Source organism: Pseudophryne corroboree, chromosome 9, assembly GCF_028390025.1.
Source record: "Pseudophryne corroboree isolate aPseCor3 chromosome 9, aPseCor3.hap2, whole genome shotgun sequence".
Classification (NCBI taxonomy): domain Eukaryota; kingdom Metazoa; phylum Chordata; class Amphibia; order Anura; family Myobatrachidae; genus Pseudophryne; species Pseudophryne corroboree.
This window is the reverse complement of record NC_086452.1, coordinates 354,821,552-354,842,329: the sequence shown is the minus strand read 5'-3', so window position 1 is coordinate 354,842,329 and position 20,778 is coordinate 354,821,552. Positions and strand designations below refer to the sequence as shown.

The 20,778-nt window shown below is 47.0% G+C and overlaps 1 protein-coding gene across 4 annotated transcripts in view; it reads right to left on the bottom strand.

Moving 5' to 3' along the window:
- Window positions 1-20,778, bottom strand: part of SFMBT1 (Scm like with four mbt domains 1) — a 355,522-nt gene that overhangs the window by 218,639 nt on the left and 116,105 nt on the right. The window contains exon 1 of one of the 4 annotated variants that reach the window (XM_063940696.1): window positions 20,558-20,637. The exons of the other annotated variants lie outside the window; for them this stretch is intronic. The gene's annotated coding sequence lies outside the window, so the exon portion shown is untranslated. Of the gene's footprint in view, window positions 1-20,557; window positions 20,638-20,778 lie in introns of those variants that run through there. 4 annotated transcript variants of the gene reach the window in all.

Here is a 20,778-nt window from a genome sequence, read left to right as displayed (position 1 = left end):
AAGCCATGACCACATCTAGTAACTCGGAATCCTCCAAGTCACGAGTAGCCACAGGCACCACAATAGGTTGGTTCATATGTGTTAGGGTCTCCTGCCCTGTGCTGCCACGTCGTCATGGCAACCGGGAGACAAGTACTAGCGGAGTAACCTGAGCGCAGCTGATACTCCGGTTCGGGTCTTTTGCTGTGCAGTGGTTATAGGCTCTGTGCACGGCAGGGGATCCGGTGCTGGTTTTTGTGCTCACAGTCTGTGAGGTCTGAGTGGGGCGTGGACAGCACCTGCTTTATAAGGCCTCTTTCCAGGTTAAGCAGATGCTGCTGAATCTTTGTTGGTTAGTCAGTTCCTGAAAGTTAGCCAGTACTGTGTAGCTTTGTATTTGTTTGTTGCTTACTGCAAATAGGCCTGGGGATTTGGTATTACACTCTGCCAATCCAGACCTAGCAGTAAGACTGGAGTCAGTCGTTTAGCTTGCTGGGGTTCTGTTACTACTCTGTGAACTTAGCAAGTTTGCGGCTGTATTCTAAGACTTGCCTGTCTAATCCTGTCTCACTGTGCTAGGTGTCAGGGGTCAGTTTAGTGGCAGTAAACTGAACCTGTGCACTGCAAGTGAGAATTAGGATTGTGGAGACTCTCCTTGTGTCTATCATTCCATCTCTGACCAAGGAGTTTACTGCCACACCCGTTGGTAACCCTTTAGGGTTTTGCTGTTGCCCTTAGCAACAGCATTTCGGGTTCTCTATGTATTAAAACACAACATCTTGCTTTTCCCATCTGAGCATTTCTAATACAAGGGAGATACCCAGTTCCTTAGCCTCTGGGCTTCTCTGTTCACTTTGTGTGTATTTTGTTACCCTATCACCTTCTGTGTACGTTATGTCATATTCCCCAGTCTGTCTGTGAGTCCATTTGTTGTGCATAACAGTTCTGACACCAGTACTTTCCTGCAGGCACTGGTGTACATAACAATATGAAAAGATGACACCACTTTTGGCAGAAATTGCGGACGGGTCCGCAATTCTGCCCTGTCCATATGGAAAACCAGATAGGGGCTTTTATGTGACAAAGCCGCTAATTCTGACACACGCCTAGCTGAAGCCAAGGCTAATAAGCATGACCACCTTCCACGTGAGAAATTTTAATTCCACGGTTTTAAGTGGCTCAAACCAGTGTGATTTCAGGAAACTCAACACCACGTTAAGATCCCAAGGTGCCACTGGAGGCACAAAAGGGGGCTGAATACGCAGCACTCCCTTTACAAACGTCTGAACTTCAGGTAGAGAAGCCAGTTCTTTTTGAAAGAAAATGGATAGGGCCGAAATCTGGACCTTAATGGAACCCAATTTTAAGCCCAAAGTCACTCCCGACTGTAGGAAGTGAAGGAAACGGCCCAGCTGGAATTCCTCCGTAGGGGCATTCCTGGCCTCACACCAAGCAACATATTTTCGCCATATACGGTGATAATGTTTAGCCATCACGTCCTTCCTAGCCTTTATCAGCGTAGGAATAACCTCATCTGGAATGCCTTTTTCTGCTAGGATCCGGCGTTCAACCGCCATGCCGTCAAACGCAGCCGCGGTAAGTCTTGGAACAGACAGGGCCTCTGTTGCAACAAGTCCTGTCTTAGAGGCAGAGGCCAAGGGTCCTCTGTGAGCATTTCTTGCAGCTCTGGATACCAAGTCCTTCTTGGCCAATCCGGAACAATGAGTATTGTTCTCACTCCTCTTCTTCTTAGGATTATCAGCACCTTGGGTATGAGAGGAAGAGGAGGAAATACATAGACCGACTGGAACACCCACGGTGTCACTAGTGCGTCTACAGCTATCGCCTGAGGGTCTCTTGACCTGGCGCAATACCTCTGTCGCTTTTTGTTGAGGCGGGATGCCATCATGTCTACTTGTGGCAGTTCCCACCGACTTGCAATCTGCGTGAAGACTTCTTGATGAAGTCCCCACTCTCCCGGGTGGAGGTCGTGCCTGCTGAGGAAGTCTGCTTCCCAGTTGTCCACTCCCGGAATGAACACTGCTGACAGTGCTCTTACGTGATTCTCCGCCCAGCGAAGAATTCTGGTGGCTTCCGCCATCGCCACCCTGCTCCTTGTGCCGCCTTGGCGGTGTACATGAGCCACTGCGGTGATGTTGTCTGACTGAATCAGCACCGATCGGTCGCGAAGCAGGGTCTCCGCTTGACGTAGGGCGTTGTATATGGCCCTTAGTTCCAGGATGTTGATGTGAAGGCAAGTCTCCTGCGGAATGTGGTATGTAGGTCGTACGTCTAGATCGCTAAAAATAAGAATTGGTGAACACCTACGAAATATAAGAAAAGGACTGACCACTCATGCACTTTATGAGCACTTTAGGGTTCAACATAATAGTTGTACATCGGGCATCAAGTGTTTCTATGGACTAAGGCATATAAAAGGATCGTGGAGAAGGAAAGATCTAGATAAACAATTAGCAATAGCGGAAATGAAAGCCATATATGAGTTGGGTACCCTTAAACCAGATGGCTTGAATGCAGATTTTGAAGTCAAATGGTTCTTATAAATGTTGAAACATACATAAAAGCATTCTTAAGGTTATATGATTTCTTGTTTGCATTATAGATTTTATTGCATATAAACATATCCTAAAAGGTATACTATATTATTCCTAGTTTGCACTGTATATTTTATAATATCTGTTTCACTCCGGTATGATGACGTCACTGGAAGTGACGTTTTGAATGAGAGGATTGATTCTCGATTCCATGTTCCTATCCTAATTTACCACTTTTTTAATTAGATGTTAGGAGCGCGAATAAGACACTGATTCTACTGTGATGTAGAATTTAAGGAACTTTTTCGTTTCATATGCGGAGATCGAGGACAGACAGGAAGTGACGGACGGAAGAGGAGGAAGTACGGGTTCCCATGGTTACCAGCGAGACGCAAAACCAAGGGGGAGCCGCGGTTTCCATGACTACACATCCGGCACTTGACGTACAATAACGGTGACACGCCCGCCGCCAGCAGAACCACGGGACTTGTAGTAAATCAATGTATAGGGTTCAGCTGAGGGCGGAGCGCGGCGATTGGACAGAATGCATTTAAATAGTAATTAAATGAGTGTCAGTTGTTACTTGCACCTTGAAAAAGACCCTAGCCAAGGGTAGAAACGCGTTGGTGGACACCTGACACTTCAAGCTTATCCGAAAACGGTGACGATTACCTGGACAGCTGCTTGCCTGTAGGGACCATCCCGGGAACCGCTTTTCCCACGGACTTTCATGCTGATATTGAACTGTTTACAGTTCCAACACCTCCGGTAATTGTTCTCCTGATTGGACATCTGACTAATTGTCTATTTTTAAAGGGGCTACTGCACGAATCCCTTTAGAATTGTTATTTTAATCTTCTTTTTATGATATATATGTATTAAACTGTATTAAACTATACAAACCTTTTTTCATTTTGCATATCTGGTTTGAATATCCCGTAATGAGGAAATAATTGTTGAAGTTCAGCAAAGAACAGAACATCAGAGAGCGCTAGTTAAGTAATTCCTCTATTTTATTGATATTTATTCACTTGGGTGAAGGGTGAAGGAAACCTTCAAAATAGGTAATACTGATAAGCAGCTCTCAAGTGCGCACGGAACTCACCACTATCTTTGCATAAGTCTCCTGACTTGACCACAGACCCTGGAAATTTCTTCCCTGTGCGACTGCTCCCCACCCTCGGAGGCTTGCGTCCGTGGTCACCAGGACCCAGTCCTGAATGCCGAATCTGCGGCCCCCGAGAAGGTGAGCACTCTGCAGCCACCACAGGAGAGACACCCTGGCCCTGGGGGATAGGGTGATCAGCCGATGCATTTGTAGATGTGATCCGGACCACTTGTCCAGCAGATCCCATTGAAAGGTCCTCGCATGGAACCTGCCGAAGGGAATGGCCTCGTATGATGCCACCATCTTTCCCTGGACTCGCGTGCAGTGATGCACCGACACCTGTTTTGGTTTTAATAGGTCTCTGACCAGTGTCATGAGCTCCTGAGCCTTCTCCATCGGGAGATAAACCCTCTTCTGGCCTGTGTCCAGAATCATGCCCAGGAAGGGCAGACGAGTCGTAGGAATCAACTGCGACTTTGGAATATTTAGAATCCAGCCGTGCTGTTGTAACACTTCCCGAGAGCGTGCCACGCTGATCAGCAACTGCTCTCTGGACCTCGCCTTTATGAGGAGATCGTCTAAGTATGGGATAATTGTGACTCCTTGCCGTCGCAGGAGCACCATCATTTCCGCCATTACCTTGGTAAATATCCTCGGTGCCGTGGAGAGACCAAACGGCAACGTCTTGAATTGGTAATGACAATCCTGTACCACAAATCTGAGGTACTCCTGATGAGGTGGATAAATGGGGACATGAAGGTAAGCATCCTTTATGTCCAGAGACACCATAAAATCCCCCCCTTCCAGGCTTGCGATGACCGCTCTGAGCGATTCCATCTTGAACTTAAACCTTTTCAGGTATATGTTCAGGGATTTTAAATTCAATATGGGTCTGACCGAACCGTCCGGTTTCGGTACCACAAACATTGTCGAATAGTAACCCCTTCCTTGTTGAAGGAGGGGAACCTTGACCACCACCTGCTGAAGATACAATTTGTGAATTGCAGCTAACACTATTTCCCTCTCTAAGGGGGAAGCTGGCAGGGCCGATTTGAGGTAATGGTGAGGGGGCATCTCTTCGAATTCCAGCTTGTATCCCTGAGACACAATCTCTATAGCCCAGGGATCTACCTGGGAGTGAACCCACTTGTGGCTGAAATTTCTGAGACGCGCCCCCACCGGGCCTAGCTCCGCCTGTGGAGCCCCAGCGTCATGCGGTGGATTTAGTGGAAGCCGGGGAGGACTTCTGTTCCTGGGAACTAGCTGTATTGTGCAGCTTCTTTCCTCTACCCCTGCCTCTGGCAAGAAAGGACGCACCTCGGACTTTCTTGCCTTTTTGTGATCGAAAGGACTGCATTTGGTAATACGGTGCTTTCTTAGGTTGTGAGGGAACATATGGCAAAAAATTTGACTTTCCAGCCGTAGCTGTGGAGACCAGGTCCGAGAGACCCTCCCCAAACAACTCCTCACCCTTGTAAGGTAAAACCTCCATGTGCCTTTTTGAGTCGGCATCTCCTGTCCATTGCCGAGTCCACAGGACCCTTCTGGCAGAAATCGACATTGCATTTATTCTAGAGCCCAGTAGGCTAATGTCTCTTTGAGCATCTCTCATATATAGGACAGCGTCTTTTATATGCCCCAGGGTCAGTAATATAGTATCCTTGTCCAAGGTATCAAGTTCCTCAGATAAGGTATCTGTCCATGCTGCTACAGCACTACACATCCAGGCCGACGCAATCGCCGGCCTTAGTAAGGTACCTGAATGTGTATAAATGGACTTCAGGGTACCCTCCTGCTTTCTATCCGCAGCATCTTTTAGGGTGGCCGTATCCTGTGACGGCAAGGCTACCCTCTTGGATAAGTGTGTTAAAGCTTTGTCTACCCTAGGGGAGGATTCCCAGCGTAACCTGTCCGTTGGCGGGAAAGGATACGCCATAAGCATCAGTTTGGAAATCTGCAGTTTTCTATCTGGAGAATCCCAAGCCTTTTCACATAACTCATTTAACTCATGTGAAGGGGGAAAGGTCACTTCTTGCCTTTTTTCCCCATACATATAAACCCTCTTGTCAGGGACTGGGGTTTCCTCTGTGATGTGCAACACATCTTTCATTGCTATAATCATGTAACGGATGGTTTTAGCCATTTTAGGCTGTAACTTTGCATCATCGCCATCGACACTGGAGTCAGAATCCGTGTCGATATCTGGGTCAAAAATTTGGGATAGTGGGCGCTTCTGAGACCCTGACGGCCTCTGCGACATAGGATCAGGCATGGGCTGAAACCCCGGCTGTCCCAAGGCTTCAGCTTTATCCAACCTTTTATGCAAGGAAGTAACATTATCATTTAAAACCTTCCACATATCCATCCAATCGGGTGTCGGCGCCGTCGTCGGCGACCCCACATTCATTTGTTCCCGCTCTGTTTCCACATAGCCTGCCTCTTCAAACATGCCGACACAAGCGTACCGACACACCACACACACAGGGGATGCTCTATTTGAAGACCGTTCCCCCACAAGACCTTTTGGAGAGACAGAGAGTGAGTATGCCAGCACACACCCCAGCGCTATATGTCCCAGGAATCACACAGTAACTTAGTGTTAACCCAGTAGCTGCTGTATATACTGTTTTTGCGCCAAATTTATGTGTCCCCTCTCTTTTTACCCTCTTCTACCGTGATTCTGCAGGGGAGAGCCTGGGGAGCTTCCTCTCAGCGGAGCTGTGGAGAGAAAATGGCGCTGGTGAGTGCTGAGGAAGAAGCCCCGCCCCCTCAGCGGCGGGCTTCTGTCCCGCGTTTCTGTGTAAAAATATGGCGGGGGCTCATGCATATATACAGTGCCCAACTGTATATATGCCCACATTTTGCCAAGAGGTCTCTAATTGCTGCCCAGGGCGCCCCCCCTGCGCCCTGCACCCTACAGTGACCGGAGTATGTGGGTTTAGTGTGGGAGCAATGGCGCACAGCTGCAGTGCTGTGCGCTACCTCATATGAAGACTGGAGTCTTCTGCCGCCGATTTCGAAGTCTTCTTGCTTCTGTCACCGGCTTCTGTCTTCCGGCTCTGCGAGGGGGACGGCGGCGCGGCTCTGGGATCGGACGACAAATGGTGCGATCCTGTGTACGATCCCTCTGGAGCTAATGGTGTCCAGTAGCCTAAGAAGCAGGACCTATCTTAAGTGAGTAGGGCTGCTTCTCTCTCCTCAGTCCCACGTAGCAGAGAGTCTGTTGCCAGCAGATCTCTCTGAAAATAAAAAAATCTAACAAAATACTTTCTTTTTAGCATGCTCAGGAGAGCTCACTAAGTAGCACCCAGCTCGTCCGGGCACAGATTCAAACTGAGGTCTGGAGGAGGGACATAGAGGGAGGAGCCAGAGCACACCAGTATCCAAATTCTTTCTTAAAGTGCCCTGTCTCCTGCGGTGCCCGTCTATCCCCATGGTCCTTACAGAGTCCCCAGCATCCACTAGGACGTTAGAGAAATTGGTTAGATAATAGGGAACAGCGTGTTGCGGTTAATGGATCATTTTCAAATTGGACTGAAGTGCTAAGTGGTGTGCCACAAGGGTCTGTACTAGGACTACTATTGTTTAACATTTTCATTAACGACCTAACAGAAGGTCTGGTGAGTATGGTGTAAATTTTTGCAGACGATACCAAATTGTGTAAGGTTATAAATACGGAGGGGGATGCTGAGTCTCTTCAGAATGACTTGGTTTAATTATAAAGCATGGGCAGCCAAATGGAGAATGTGCTTCAATACAGACAAGTGTAAGGTAATGCACTGTGGTACTTTGTAGTAATGTGATGAACCCTGCACCGAAACCAAAACAATTTTTTTAACTATATTGAAACCAGCTATCCAATAATTTTCCCTTTAATAATTTGGGATTATTCGGCTGGAGGTGCTCCAACAATCATGTTTAAACCTAATAAACAGACAAAGACCGGCAGTGGCCGGAGAAAGACAGGGATTGCCTTTTTTGGAGCACTCTTTTAAATAATTTATGTTTTAACATTAATTATTTAAAAGAGTGCTCCAAAAAAGCCAATCCCTGTCTTTCTCCGGCCACTGCCGGTCTTTGTTTGTTTATTAGGTAATGCACTGTGGTAGCAAGAACAAAAATTACACCTACATACTAAATGAGGTAACATTAGGGGATTCTGTACTGGAAAAGGACTTAGGTGTTCACATATATAGCAAACTAAGCAGCAGTACCCAAAGTAGGATTGCAGCAAAGAAGGCTAATAAGATATTAGCATGCATAAAACGGGGAATTGATGCAAGGGACGAGAGCGTTAAACTCCCATTATATAAATCACTAGTAAGGCCACATCTTGAATACTTTGTGCAATGTTGGGCACCATACTACAAAAAGGATATTCTGGAGCCAGAAAAGGTTCAGAGGCGGGCGACCAAACTAATTAAGGGCATGGAATACGAGGAAAGGCTTGCAAGGCTAGGCGTGTTTACACTGGAAAAGAGGAGACTAAGAGGGGACATGATCAACATCTACAAATATATAAGGGGACAATACACAGAGCTTGAGCGGGACCTGTTTTTGGTAAGATCAGCACAGAGGACACGTGGACACTCACTTAGGTTAGAGGAGAGGAGATTCCGCACTATACAGCGTAAAGGCTTTTTCACAGTAAGGACAATACGTCCCTGCCTGAGGGAGTTGTAATGGCGGACTCAGCCAACACCTTTAAGAATGGGTTAGATAAATTTCTAATGGATTAGGATATCCAGGGTTATGGTGCATAGTCACGCACTATAGTTACTATGAAAAGAGGAATAAAACACAACGGCTAACATCAGCATCAGACAAAATTTAGACCAAAATAATCCTGCATAGGAGACCACAAATAGGTTGAACTTGATGGACAAATTGTCTTATTTCAACCATAGATACTATGTTACTACTGTATCTCGGACAATCTCAGAGGTTTTGTTAAAGCGGCAATCATTTACAAGGTACGGTTTGGCTTGTAAATGATTGCCACTTTAAAAAGAACATCAGAGATCAGCCAGCATCCAAGTACCTCCGGCAAACTCGGACCCTATTGCATATGCCCCTGGCTATCATCAATCTAGTCTAGTACACTGCATAAACTGAAAGCTAGAATCTGATTAGTTGCTCTGGACAAGACATATCCTTCCTCACAGAACTACAAATAATCTTTGACTGTATTATGTACAGTACATCTATGCATAGCTACAGTACTTCCCCACTGCCCTCAGAAGCTCTTGTATTTGTATGTCCCACAGTTCTTGTATCTCATCCCACCAAAGCTCTACTTTATTGAGATCTGATTGGTTATGCAGACCATTGAAGGACTTTGCTAGTCTTGTGGCAAAACGTCCGCTCATAGCAGTGCCGTAAATAGAAGTTTGGTCGCCCCTTGCAAAGTGCATGACTTGTTACCCCCCCGCCCCCTCCCACCAGAATAAAATAAATTAATAAATCACTAATTAAATTCCTCCAAGTACATGATTATTTCGTGTGGAGGGATGTACCAAATGTTCTGTACTGAGTCCCGACATTATTACCTTCAAATATTTTTCCCTACTTTTCACACACACAGAGGCTGCAGACAAAAATCCTCATAAAACTCCCGTTCACACCCAAGTTGACTTAATACAAATTCCCCTACATGAATAGCAAAATGTTGCGAATGCCGGATTTGTAGCTGCATTAAGCCCGCGGCTATATTGTAATATACACAGGGTATGTATGTATGTATGTATGTATGTATGTATGTATATATATATATATATACACACACACACACACACACACACACACACACATATATATATATATATATATATATATATATATATATATATATATATACACACATACACACACATACATATACACACACACACCCTCAACATGGCTCTTGTACACATATTATACACACACACCCTCAACATGTGTATATATATATATATATATATATATATACACACATACATACACATACACCCTTAACATGGCTACACAGGAAATCCAAGCCGTACTGTTGATAGTGGTCACAATACATTTTTGCTAGGTTCAAGTCATTTAAACACATGATCAACATAACAATTTCAAACATCCATTGCCCATAAACTGAATTGCCAGTGGTTATACAGTATTACTATTTCTCATGGCAATGATATGTTATTGGCAGTGTAGAGGCAAGAGACTGGTTTTACACCAAAAGGTGTCACAATATCTGCAGAAAAAGTTCATATAACAAACCAACCCAGTGGACAAGGCAGCTGCTGGCTCCCACTGCACAGCTTAACCTACAGCTAGATGGGTGGTAACTGTTCCAATTTTTAGCATAAGTTAATATAGCTTTTAACATAATTAGTACATAACATCTAGTACCAGCTCCTATAAAGTGTACATGCAGAGACAATAAGAGCAGCTCAGAGAGAGAGATGGGGATTCCATGAAAGTGGGGTACGTTGGGCTGGGGCTTCAGGGCCATCAGCAACATATTCATGCCACTGGAACCATTGCATGATGGGTGAGGATGACAAGGTCGATTAGGGGATGTCTATAGTCTACATTTCAAACCTAAATTGAATTTTAGCAGCAATTTTAGAGAGATGGGGAGGCCACTGTACTTTTCCAACCATGAGCAATGGAAACCCTAGTCACTGGGGTGTGAAGGGTCCACTGGGAGAATGCAGTGGTAGGGGCCCATTGTTATGGGTGTGCTCAGTCTCCAGATTGGGGGGGCTACGAACACAGAGGCTTAGAACCATTGGAGAGAGCATGGTCTGGGTCCCTTGATAAAATATGTATAGGAACCTTATTAGTGCACATATAATAATGTACCAGATTAATAACAGCAATGCACTGTAGGAAATAGTCCTGTGCAGTATAAGATAACATATATAATGTATAATTCAGGTGCACCTTATCCCTAGAAGAGGAGGTGGCCCCCCCCAGGCAGTAGGGCCCACCCCTCTGAGCCAGTCCGACCCTAGCCCTAGTAGCTATCAATATATGACATAGGAGATATTGGTCGCTCTTAGGGGGTAATTCAGAGTTGATTGTAGATGTGCTATATTTAGCACATCTACGATCATTACTCTTATATGCTAGCCCTGCACAGGTCTCATCCGCCCCGCATGTCAAGCCCTACCCCCTTTCCCCTGCACAGGTACAAAAGATTTGCATGGCGGCGATGCTTTTGTACCTAACGAGTAGCTCCCTGCCAGCGCAGCTCCTGCGTACTGGCAGGGAGCTACCGGCCGCGTCCTGGGTTGCAGCTGGTGCGTGTGATGTCACGCAGCCGCCGTGGCCCGCCCCCCTCCAATGGTCCGGACACGCCTCCGTGGTCCGGACCACACCCCACCAATGGCGTTCTAACGCCGTCAGCATGCCCCCTTCCACCTCGCGACCGTTCCTGCCTGTCAATTAGGCAGAGGCGATCGCAGTCAGTGAGATGCTGATAGCGTCTCACTGGGCTCCCGGGTTGCGCACGTGCAGTGTGGCTGCTGCACACGTGCACTCCACACAGTAATTCAGACTGCTATCGCTGCTACTGCATTGATCCAGTAAGCGGCAGCGATCCAGTCTGAATTACCCCCTTAGGGACCTGAGCAAGGTATAAATGCAGTAGAGACAATTCTGAAGTAGGGGTCAGAGTGAAATTCAGTGCAGAGGCAATCAATGCAAACACCTTGACCCAAAGTTGTTAATGTAGTTTTTATCACATTGAAATTGAAGATAAGTACAGGTCATTGGATTGTAAATGTACTGATATTTTATAGTCAATTTTATCTACATCTGTTCTTAAATCTTTTGTCTCGTCCATTCATTGCAGTGCACAGAAACATACACACAATCTTGTGTGAAGAAAAGCCATGCCTGGCCAAAAAAGTATTAGGTTAACATGGACAGCCATCAGAGAGAGTGATGACAAGGGACTGCAGAGTCTTTGATCAATACTGGATTTTCTCTGACGTCCTAAGTGGATGCTGGGACTCCGTAAGGACCATGGGGAATAGCGGCTCCGCAGGAGACTGGGCACAACTAAAGAAAGCTTTAGGACTACCTGGTGTGCACTGGCTCCTCCCTCTATAACCCTCCTCCAGACCTCAGTTAGAATCTTGTGCCCGGCTGAGCTGGATGCACACTAGGGGCTCTCCTGAGCTCCTAGAAAAAGAAAGTTTATTTTAGGTTTTTTATTTTCAGTGAGATCTGCTGGCAACAGACTCACTGCTACGAGGGACTAAGGGGAGAGAAGCGAACCTACCTGCTAGCAGCTAGCTTGGGCTTCTAAGGCTACTGGACACCATTAGCTCCAGAGGGATCGAACACAGGGCCCGACCTCGATCGTCCGTTCCCGGAGCCGCGCCGCCGTCCTCCTTACAGAGCCAGAAGCAAGAAGAGTCCTGGAAATCGGCGGCAGAAGACTTCGGTCTTCAAACAAGGTAGCGCACAGCACTGCAGCTGTGCGCCATTGCTTCCCATGCACACCTCACACTCCGGTCACTGATGGGTGCAGGGCGCTGGGGGGGGGGGGGCGCCCTGGGCTGCAATATTAAGTACCTTGGCTGGCAAAAAAACACATAATATAGTCATAGAGATTATATATGTGTAAAATACCCCTGCCAGATAGACATAGAAAAAAGCGGGAGAAGTCCGCCGAAAAAGGGGCGGGGCTATCTCCCTCAGCACACTGGCGCCATTTTCCCTCACAGCTCCGCTGGAAGGATCGATCCCAGGCTCTCCCCTGCAGTTTCCAGACTACATAGAGTAAAAAAGAGAGGGGGGGCACTAAATTTAGGCGCAATATTGTGTATACAAGCAGCTATTGGGAAAAATCACTCAGTTATAGTGTTAATCCCTGTGTTATATAGCGCTGTTGGTGTGTGCTGGCATACTCTCGCTCTGTCTCCCCAAAGGGCTTTGTGGGGTCCTGTCCTCAGTCAGAGCATTCCCTGTGTGTGTGCGGTGTGTCGGTACGGCTGTGTCGACATGTTTGATGAGGAGGCTTATGTGGAGGCGGAGCAGATGCCGATAAATGTGATGTCACCCCCTGCGGGGTCGACACCTGAGTGGATGGACATGTGGAAGGAATTACGTGACAGTGTCAACTCCTTACATAAAAGGTTTGACGACATAGCAGATGTGGGACAGCCGGCTTCTCAGCCCGTGCCTGCCCAGGCGTCTCAAAAGCCATCAGGGGCCCTAAAACGCCCACTACCTCAGATGGCAGACACAGATGTCGACACGGATACTGACTCCAGTGTCGACGACTATGAGACTACTGTACATTCCAATAGAGCCACCCGTTACATGATTACGGCAATTAAAAATGTGTTGCACATTTCTGATAGTACCCCAGGTACCACAAAAAAGGGTATTATGTTGGGGAGAAAAAAGCTTCCAGTGGTTTTTCCCCCATCTGATGAACTAAATGTGTGAAGAAGCGTGAGTTTCCCCCGATAAGAAACTGGTAATTTCTAAAAGGTTACTAATGGCGTGCCCTTTCCCGCCAGAGGATAGGTCACGTTGGGAGACATCCCCTAGGGTGGATAAAGCGCTCACACGTCTGTCAAAGAAGGTGGCACTACCGTCTCAGGACACGGCCGCACTAGAGGAGCCTGCAGATAGAATGCAGGAGGCTATCCTGAAGTCTGTATATACACACTCAGGCATTATACTGAGACCAGCTATTGCTTCAGCAGGAATGTGCAGTGCTGCAGCTGCGTGGACAGATTCTCTGTACCTTAAGACAGGGACACTATATTGCTAACCATAGAGCATATTAAAGACGCAGTCTTATACATGAGAGATGCACAGAGGGATAATTGCCGACTGGCATCTAAAATAAACGCAATGTCCATTTCTGCCAGGAACTCGGCAGTGGACAGTAGAGATGAGCGGGTTCGGTTTCTCTGAATCCGAACCCGCCAGAACTTCATGTTTTTTTTCACGGGTCCGAGCGACTCGGATCTTCCCGCCTTGCTCGGTTAACCCGAGCGCGCCCGAACGTCATCATGACGCTGTCGGATTCTCGCGAGGCTCGGATTCTATCGCGAGACTCGGATTCTATATAAGGAGCCGCGCGTCGCCGCCATTTTCACACGTGCATTGAGATTGATAGGGAGAGGACGTGGCTGGCGTCCTCTCCGTTTAGACACTTGATTTACTAATTTTGGGGAGCATTAGGAGTACTCAGTAGTGTACAGTGCAGAGTTTTGCTGATAGTGACCAGTGACCACCACTTTTATTTATAATCCGTTCTCTGCCTGAAAAAAGCGATACACAGCACACAGTGACTCAGTCACATACATACCATATCTGTGTGCACTGCTCAGGCTCAGGCCAGTGTGCTGCATCATCTATATATATTATATATCTGTCTGACTGCTCAGCTCACACAGCTTATAATTGTGGGGGAGACTGGGGAGCACTACTGCAGTGCCAGTTATAGGTTATAGCAGGAGCCAGGAGTACATAATATTATATTAAAATTAAACAGTGCACACTTTTGCTGCAGGAGTGCCACTGCCAGTGTGACTAGTGACCAGTGACCTGACCACCAGTATATAATATTAGTAGTATACTATCTCTTTATCAACCAGTCTATATTAGCAGCAGACACAGTACAGTGCGGTAGTTCACGGCTGTGGCTACCTCTGTGTCGGCACTCGGCAGCCCGTCCATAATTGTATATACCAGTGACCTAACCGTGGTTTTTTTTTCTTTCTTTATACATACATACTAGTTACGAGTATACTATCTCTTTATCAACCAGTCTATATATTAGCAGCAGACACAGTACAGTGCGGTAGTTCACGGCTGTGGCTACCTCTGTGTCGGCACTCGGCAGCCCGTCCATAATTGTATATACCAGTGACCTAACCGTGGTTTTTTTTTCTTTCTTTATACATACATACTAGTTACGAGTATACTATCTCTTTATCAACCAGTCTATATATTAGCAGCAGACACAGTACAGTGCGGTAGTTCACGGCTGTGGCTACCTCTGTGTCGGCACTCGGCAGCCCGTCCATAATTGTATATACCAGTGACCTAACCGTGGTTTTTTTTTCTTTCTTTATACATACATACTAGTTACGAGTATACTATCTCTTTATCAACCAGTCTATATATTAGCAGCAGACACAGTACAGTGCGGTAGTTCACGGCTGTGGCTACCTCTGTGTCGGCACTCGGCAGCCCGTCCATAATTGTATATACCAGTGACCTAACCGTGGTTTTTTTTTCTTTCTTTATACATACATACTAGTTACGAGTATACTATCTCTTTATCAACCAGTCTATATATTAGCAGCAGACACAGTACAGTGCGGTAGTTCACGGCTGTGGCTACCTCTGTGTCGGCACTCGGCAGCCCGTCCATAATTGTATACTAGTATCCAATCCATCCATCTCCATTGTTTACCTGAGGTGCCTTTTAGTTGTGCCTATTAAAATATGGAGAACAAAAATGTTGAGGTTCCAAAATTAGGGAAAGATCAAGATCCACTTCCACCTCGTGCTGAAGCTGCTGCCACTAGTCATGGCCGAGACGATGAAATGCCAGCAACGTCGTCTGCCAAGGCCGATGCCCAATGGCATAGTACAGAGCATGTCAAAACCAAAACACCAAATATCAGTAAAAAAAGGTCGCTAATCTTACTCACACAGCTACCTCATTGCGCCTCTTTTTTTCTTTGCGTCATGTGCTGTTTGGGGAGGGTTTTTTGGAAGGGACATCCTGCGTGACACTGCAGTGCCACTCCTAGATGGGCCCGGTGTTTGTGTCGGCCACTAGGGTCGCTAATCTTACTCACACAGCTACCTCATTGCGCCTCTTTTTTTCTTTGCGTCATGTGCTGTTTGGGGAGGGTTTTTTGGAAGGGACATCCTGCGTGACACTGCAGTGCCACTCCTAGATGGGCCCGGTGTTTGTGTCGGCCACTAGGGTCGCTAATCTTACTCACACAGTCAGCTACCTCATTGCGCCTCTTTTTTTCTTTGCGTCATGTGCTGTTTGGGGAGGGTTTTTTGGAAGGGCCATCCTGCGTGACACTGCAGTGCCACTCCTAGATGGGCCCGGTGTTTGTGTCGGCCACTAGGGTCGCTAATCTTACTCACACAGCTACCTCATTGCGCCTCTTTTTTTCTTTGCGTCATGTGCTGTTTGGGGAGGGTTTTTTGGAAGGGACATCCTGCGTGACACTGCAGTGCCACTCCTAGATGGGCCCGGTGTTTGTGTCGGCCACTAGGGTCGCTTATCTTACTCACACAGCGACCTCGGTGCAAATTTTAGGACTAAAAATAATATTGTGAGGTGTGAGGTATTCAGAATAGACTGAAAATGAGTGTAAATTATGGTTTTTGAGGTTAATAATACTTTGGGATCAAAATGACCCCCAAATTCTATGATTTAAGCTGTTTTTTAGTGTTTTTGGAAAAAAACACCCGAATCCAAAACACACCCGAATCCGACAAAAATAATTCGGTGAGGTTTTGCCAAAACGCGTTCGAACCCAAAACACGGCCGCGGAACCGAACCCAAAACCAAAACACAAAACCCGAAAAATTTCAGGCGCTCATCTCTAGACTGGACAGGTGATGCTGATTCTAAAAGGCACATGGAAGTTTTGCCTTACAAGGGTGAGGAGTTGTTTGGGGATGGTCTCTCGGACCTCGTTTCCACAGCTACAGCTGGGAAATCAACATTTTGCCACATGCTCCCTCACAGCCAAAGAAAGCACCGTATTATCAGGTACAGTCCTTTCGGCCCCAGAAAGGCAAGTGGGTTAAAGGCGCGTCCTTTCTGCCCAGAGGCAGAGGTAGAGGGAAAAAGCTGCAACATACAGCCAGTTCCCAGGAACAAAAGTCCTCTCCCGCTTCCTCTAAGTCCACCGCATGACGCTGGGGCTCCACAGGCGTAGCCAGGTACGGTGGGGACCCGTCTCAAGAACTTCAGCGACCAGTGGGCTCGCTCACGGGTGGATCCCTGGATTCTACAAGTAGTATCTCAGGGGTACAAGCTGGAATTCGAGACGTCTCTCCCTCGCCGTTTCCTCAAATCTGCCTTGCCGACAGCTCCCCCCGGACAGGGAGGCAGTGCTGGAGGCGATTCACAAGCTGTATTCTCAGCAGGTGATAATCAAGGTACCCCTCCTTCAACAAGGACGGGGTTACTATTCCACAATGTTTGTGGTACCGAAACCGGACTGTTCGGTGAGACCCATTTTAAATTTAAAATCCTTGAACACTTATATAAGAAGGTTCAAGTTCAAGATGAAATCACTCTGGGCGGTGATTGCGAGCCTGGACGAGGGGGATTCCATGGTATCACTGGACATCAAGGATGCTTACCTGCATGTCCCCATTTACCCTCCTCACCAGAAGTACCTCAGATTTGTGGTACAGGACTGTCATTACCAATTCCAGACGTTGCCGTTTGGTCTGTCCACGGCACCGAGGGTATTTACCAAGGTAATGGCCGAAATGATGATACTCCTTCGGAGAAAGGGAGTTTTAATTATCCCGTACTTGGACGATCTCCTTATAAAGGCGAGGTCCAGGGAACAGTTATTGATCGGTGTAGCACTAGCTCCGGAAGTGCTACAACAGCACGGCTGGATCCTGAATATTCCAAAGTCGCAGCTGGTTCCTACAACGCGTCTACTGTTCCTGGGGATGGTTCTGGACACAGAACAGAAAAAAGTATTTCTCCCGGAGGAGAAGGCCAAGGAGTTGTCATCTCTAGTCAGAGACCTCCTAAAACCAAAACAGGTGTCGGTGCACCACTGCACGCGAGTCCTAGGAAAGATGGTGGCTTCTTACGAAGCAATTCCATTCGGAAGGTTCCATGCAAGGATCTTTCAGTGGGATCTGTTGGACAAGTGGTCCGGATCGCATCTTCAGATGCATCGGCTGATAACCCTGTCTCCAAGGACCAGGGTGTCGCTGTTGTGGTGGCTGCAGAGTGCTCATCTTCTAGAGGGCCGCAGATTCGGCAAACAGGACTGGGTCCTGGTGACCACGGATGCCAGCCTTCGAGGTTGGGGGGCAGTCACACAGGGAAGAAACTTCCAGGGACTATGGACAAGTCAGGAGACTTCCCTACACATAAATATTCTGGAACTGAGGGCCATTTACAATGCCCTAAGTCAGGCAAGACCCCTGCTTCAACACCAGCTGGTGCTGATCCAGTCAGACAACATCACGGCGGTCGCCCATGTAAACCGACAGGGCGGCTCAAGAAGCAGGATGGCAATGGCAGAAGCCACAAGGATTCTCCGATGGGCGGAAAATCATGTGTTAGCACTGTCAGCAGTGTTCATTCCCGGAGTGGACAACTGGGAAGCAGACTTTTCAGCAGACACGACCTCCACCCGGGAGAGTGGGGACCTTATACAGAAGTCTTCCAAATGATTGTACACCGGTGGGAAAGGCCACAGGTGGACATGATGGCGTCCCACCTCAACAAAAATCTAAAAAGATATTGCGCCAGGTCAAGGGACCCTCAGGCGATAGCTGTGGACGCTCTGGTAACACCGTGGGTGTACCGGTCGGTGTATGTGTTCCCTCCTCTGCCTCTCATACCCAAGGTACTGAGACTAATAAGAAGGAGAGGAGTAAGAACTATACTCATTGTTCCGGATTGGCCAAGAAGAGCTTGGTACCCAGAACTTCAAGAAATGATCTCAGAGGACCCATGGCCTCTGCCGCTCAGACAGGACCTGCTGCAGCAGGGGCCCTGTCTGTTCCAAGAATTACCGCGGCTGCGTTTGACGGCATGGCGGTTGAACGCCGGATCCTGAAGGAAAAGGGCATTCTGGAGGAAGTTATCCCTACGCTTATTAAAGCTAGGAAAGAAGTGACCGCAAACCATTATCACCGCATATGGCGGAAATATGTTGCGTGGTGTGAGGCCAGGAAGGCCCAACGGAGGAATTTCAGCTAGGTCGATTTCTGCACTTCCTACAGTCAGGGGTGACTATGGGCCTGAAATTGGGTTCCATTAAGGTCCAGATTTCGGCTCTATCGATTTTCTTCCAAAAAGAACTGGCTTCACTACCTGAAGTTCAGACTTTTGTTAAGGGAGTGCTGCATATTCAGCCCCCTTTTGTGCCTCCAGTGGCACCTTGGGATCTCAACGTGGTGTTGGATTTCCTAAAGTCACATTGGTTTGAGCCACTTAAAACCGTGGAATTAAAATATCTCGCGTGGAAAGTGGTCATGCTGTTGGCCTTGGCTTCGGCCAGGCGTGTGTCAGAATTGGCGGCTTTGTCATGTAAAAGCCCTTATCTGATTTTCCATATGGATAGGGCAGAATTGAGGACTCGTCCCCAGTTTCTCCCTAAGGTGGTATCAGCCTTTCATTTGAACCAACCTATCGTGGTGCCTGCGGCTACTAAAGACTTGGAGGCTTCCAAGTTGTTAGACGTAGTCAGGGCCCTGAGAATTTATGTTTCCAGGACAGCTAGTGTCAGGAAAACCGACTCGTTGTTTATCCTGTATGCACCCAACAAGCTGGGTGCTCCTGCTTCAAAGCAGACTATTGCTCGCTGGATCTGTAGTACGATTCAGCTTGCACATTCTGCGGCTGGACTGCCGCATCCTAAATCAGTGAAAGCCCATTCCACGAGGAAGGTGGGCTCTTCTTGGGCGGCTGCCCGAGGGGTCTCGGCTCTACAACTTTGCCGAGCAGCTACTTGGTCGGGGTCAAACACATTTGCTAAATTCTACAAGTTTGACACCCTGGCTGAGGAGGACCTAGAGTTTGCCCATTCGGTGCTGCAGAGTCATCCGCACTCTCCCACCCGTTTGGGAGCTTTGGTATAATCCCCATGGTCCTTATGGAGTCCCAGCATCCACTTAGGACGTCAGAGAAAATAAGATTTTACTCACCGGTAAATCTATTTCTCGTAGTCCGTAGTGGATGCTGGGCGCCCATCCCAAGTGCGGATTGTCTGCAATACTTGTATATAGTTATTGTTTAACTAAAGGGTTATTGTTGAGCCATCTGTTGAGAGGCTCAGTTATTGTTCATACTGTTAACTGGGTATAGTATCACGAGTTATACGGTGTGATTGGTGTGGCTGGTATGAGTCTTACCCGGGATTCAAAATCCTTCCTTATTGTGTCAGCTCTTCCGGGCACAGTATCCTAACTGAGGTCTGGAGGAGGGTCATAGAGGGAGGAGCCAGTGCACACCAGGTAGTCCTAAAGCTTTCTTTAGTTGTGCCCAGTCTCCTGCTGAGCCGCTATTCCCCATGGTCCTTACGGAGTCCCAGCATCCACTACGGACTACGAGAAATAGATTTACCGGTGAGTAAAATCTTATTTTTAATTGCACTCAAAAAGTATCAAAATGTTAAGACGTTTCTACCTCTGCTATAATGATTTGCATTTGCTATTTATACATATCTATCCTCCCTGTGTCTGCAAATACTATTGGTACATCACAAAGGCTAAATATTGTTTCGAGTGGAACAGAACTCTGGAGTTCTCATCCTGTTTGGGCAGAAAGTGGCTTGCATGCAGAAAATACAGGAGGGGGGGGGGGGGGGGGGTAGAAGTTAGTTAAGTGAGGGTAAGAGTGGACAAAGGTCCTCAAAAGCTTGGGAGCTCCTCCATAATTTTACTGCACCCAAAGTTCTACTCACTTAGGTCTCCCTTTACACTATCTTTTACTCCGTTCACTACGTTAGGGACATGTTTATGAAGGGGCTTTTTTTTCACTATGATCGACACATAACAAGGGTTTCCATTGTTGCCTTTATTTGGAAAGACCTATTAATCAAGTATACTTGTTCTGTTATCGTTATCTACGGATGGCAACCATTAAAGAGCTTTATTCTATGAAAAAAATATATAATTTTTAATACAGAAATGGTTGAAAATATTTAACATTTTTGAAGTTCTTTACATTTATTCCTCCCCCTTCTTCCATTACTGGAGCCATGAGCCCAAATCTGGAATTTCAGTTCTCTGGCACATGGCAAGCTGGCACAGACGCAGTAAGTTAACACTTTCTGTTGGAGAAAAAAAATAATTGAGAAATGTGCCCCTTTGTCTTGCTGTTTGGAACACAACGAACAATAGTTGCATTTAAAAGACAATCAAATTTCCTTTGTATTATGTTGTGCA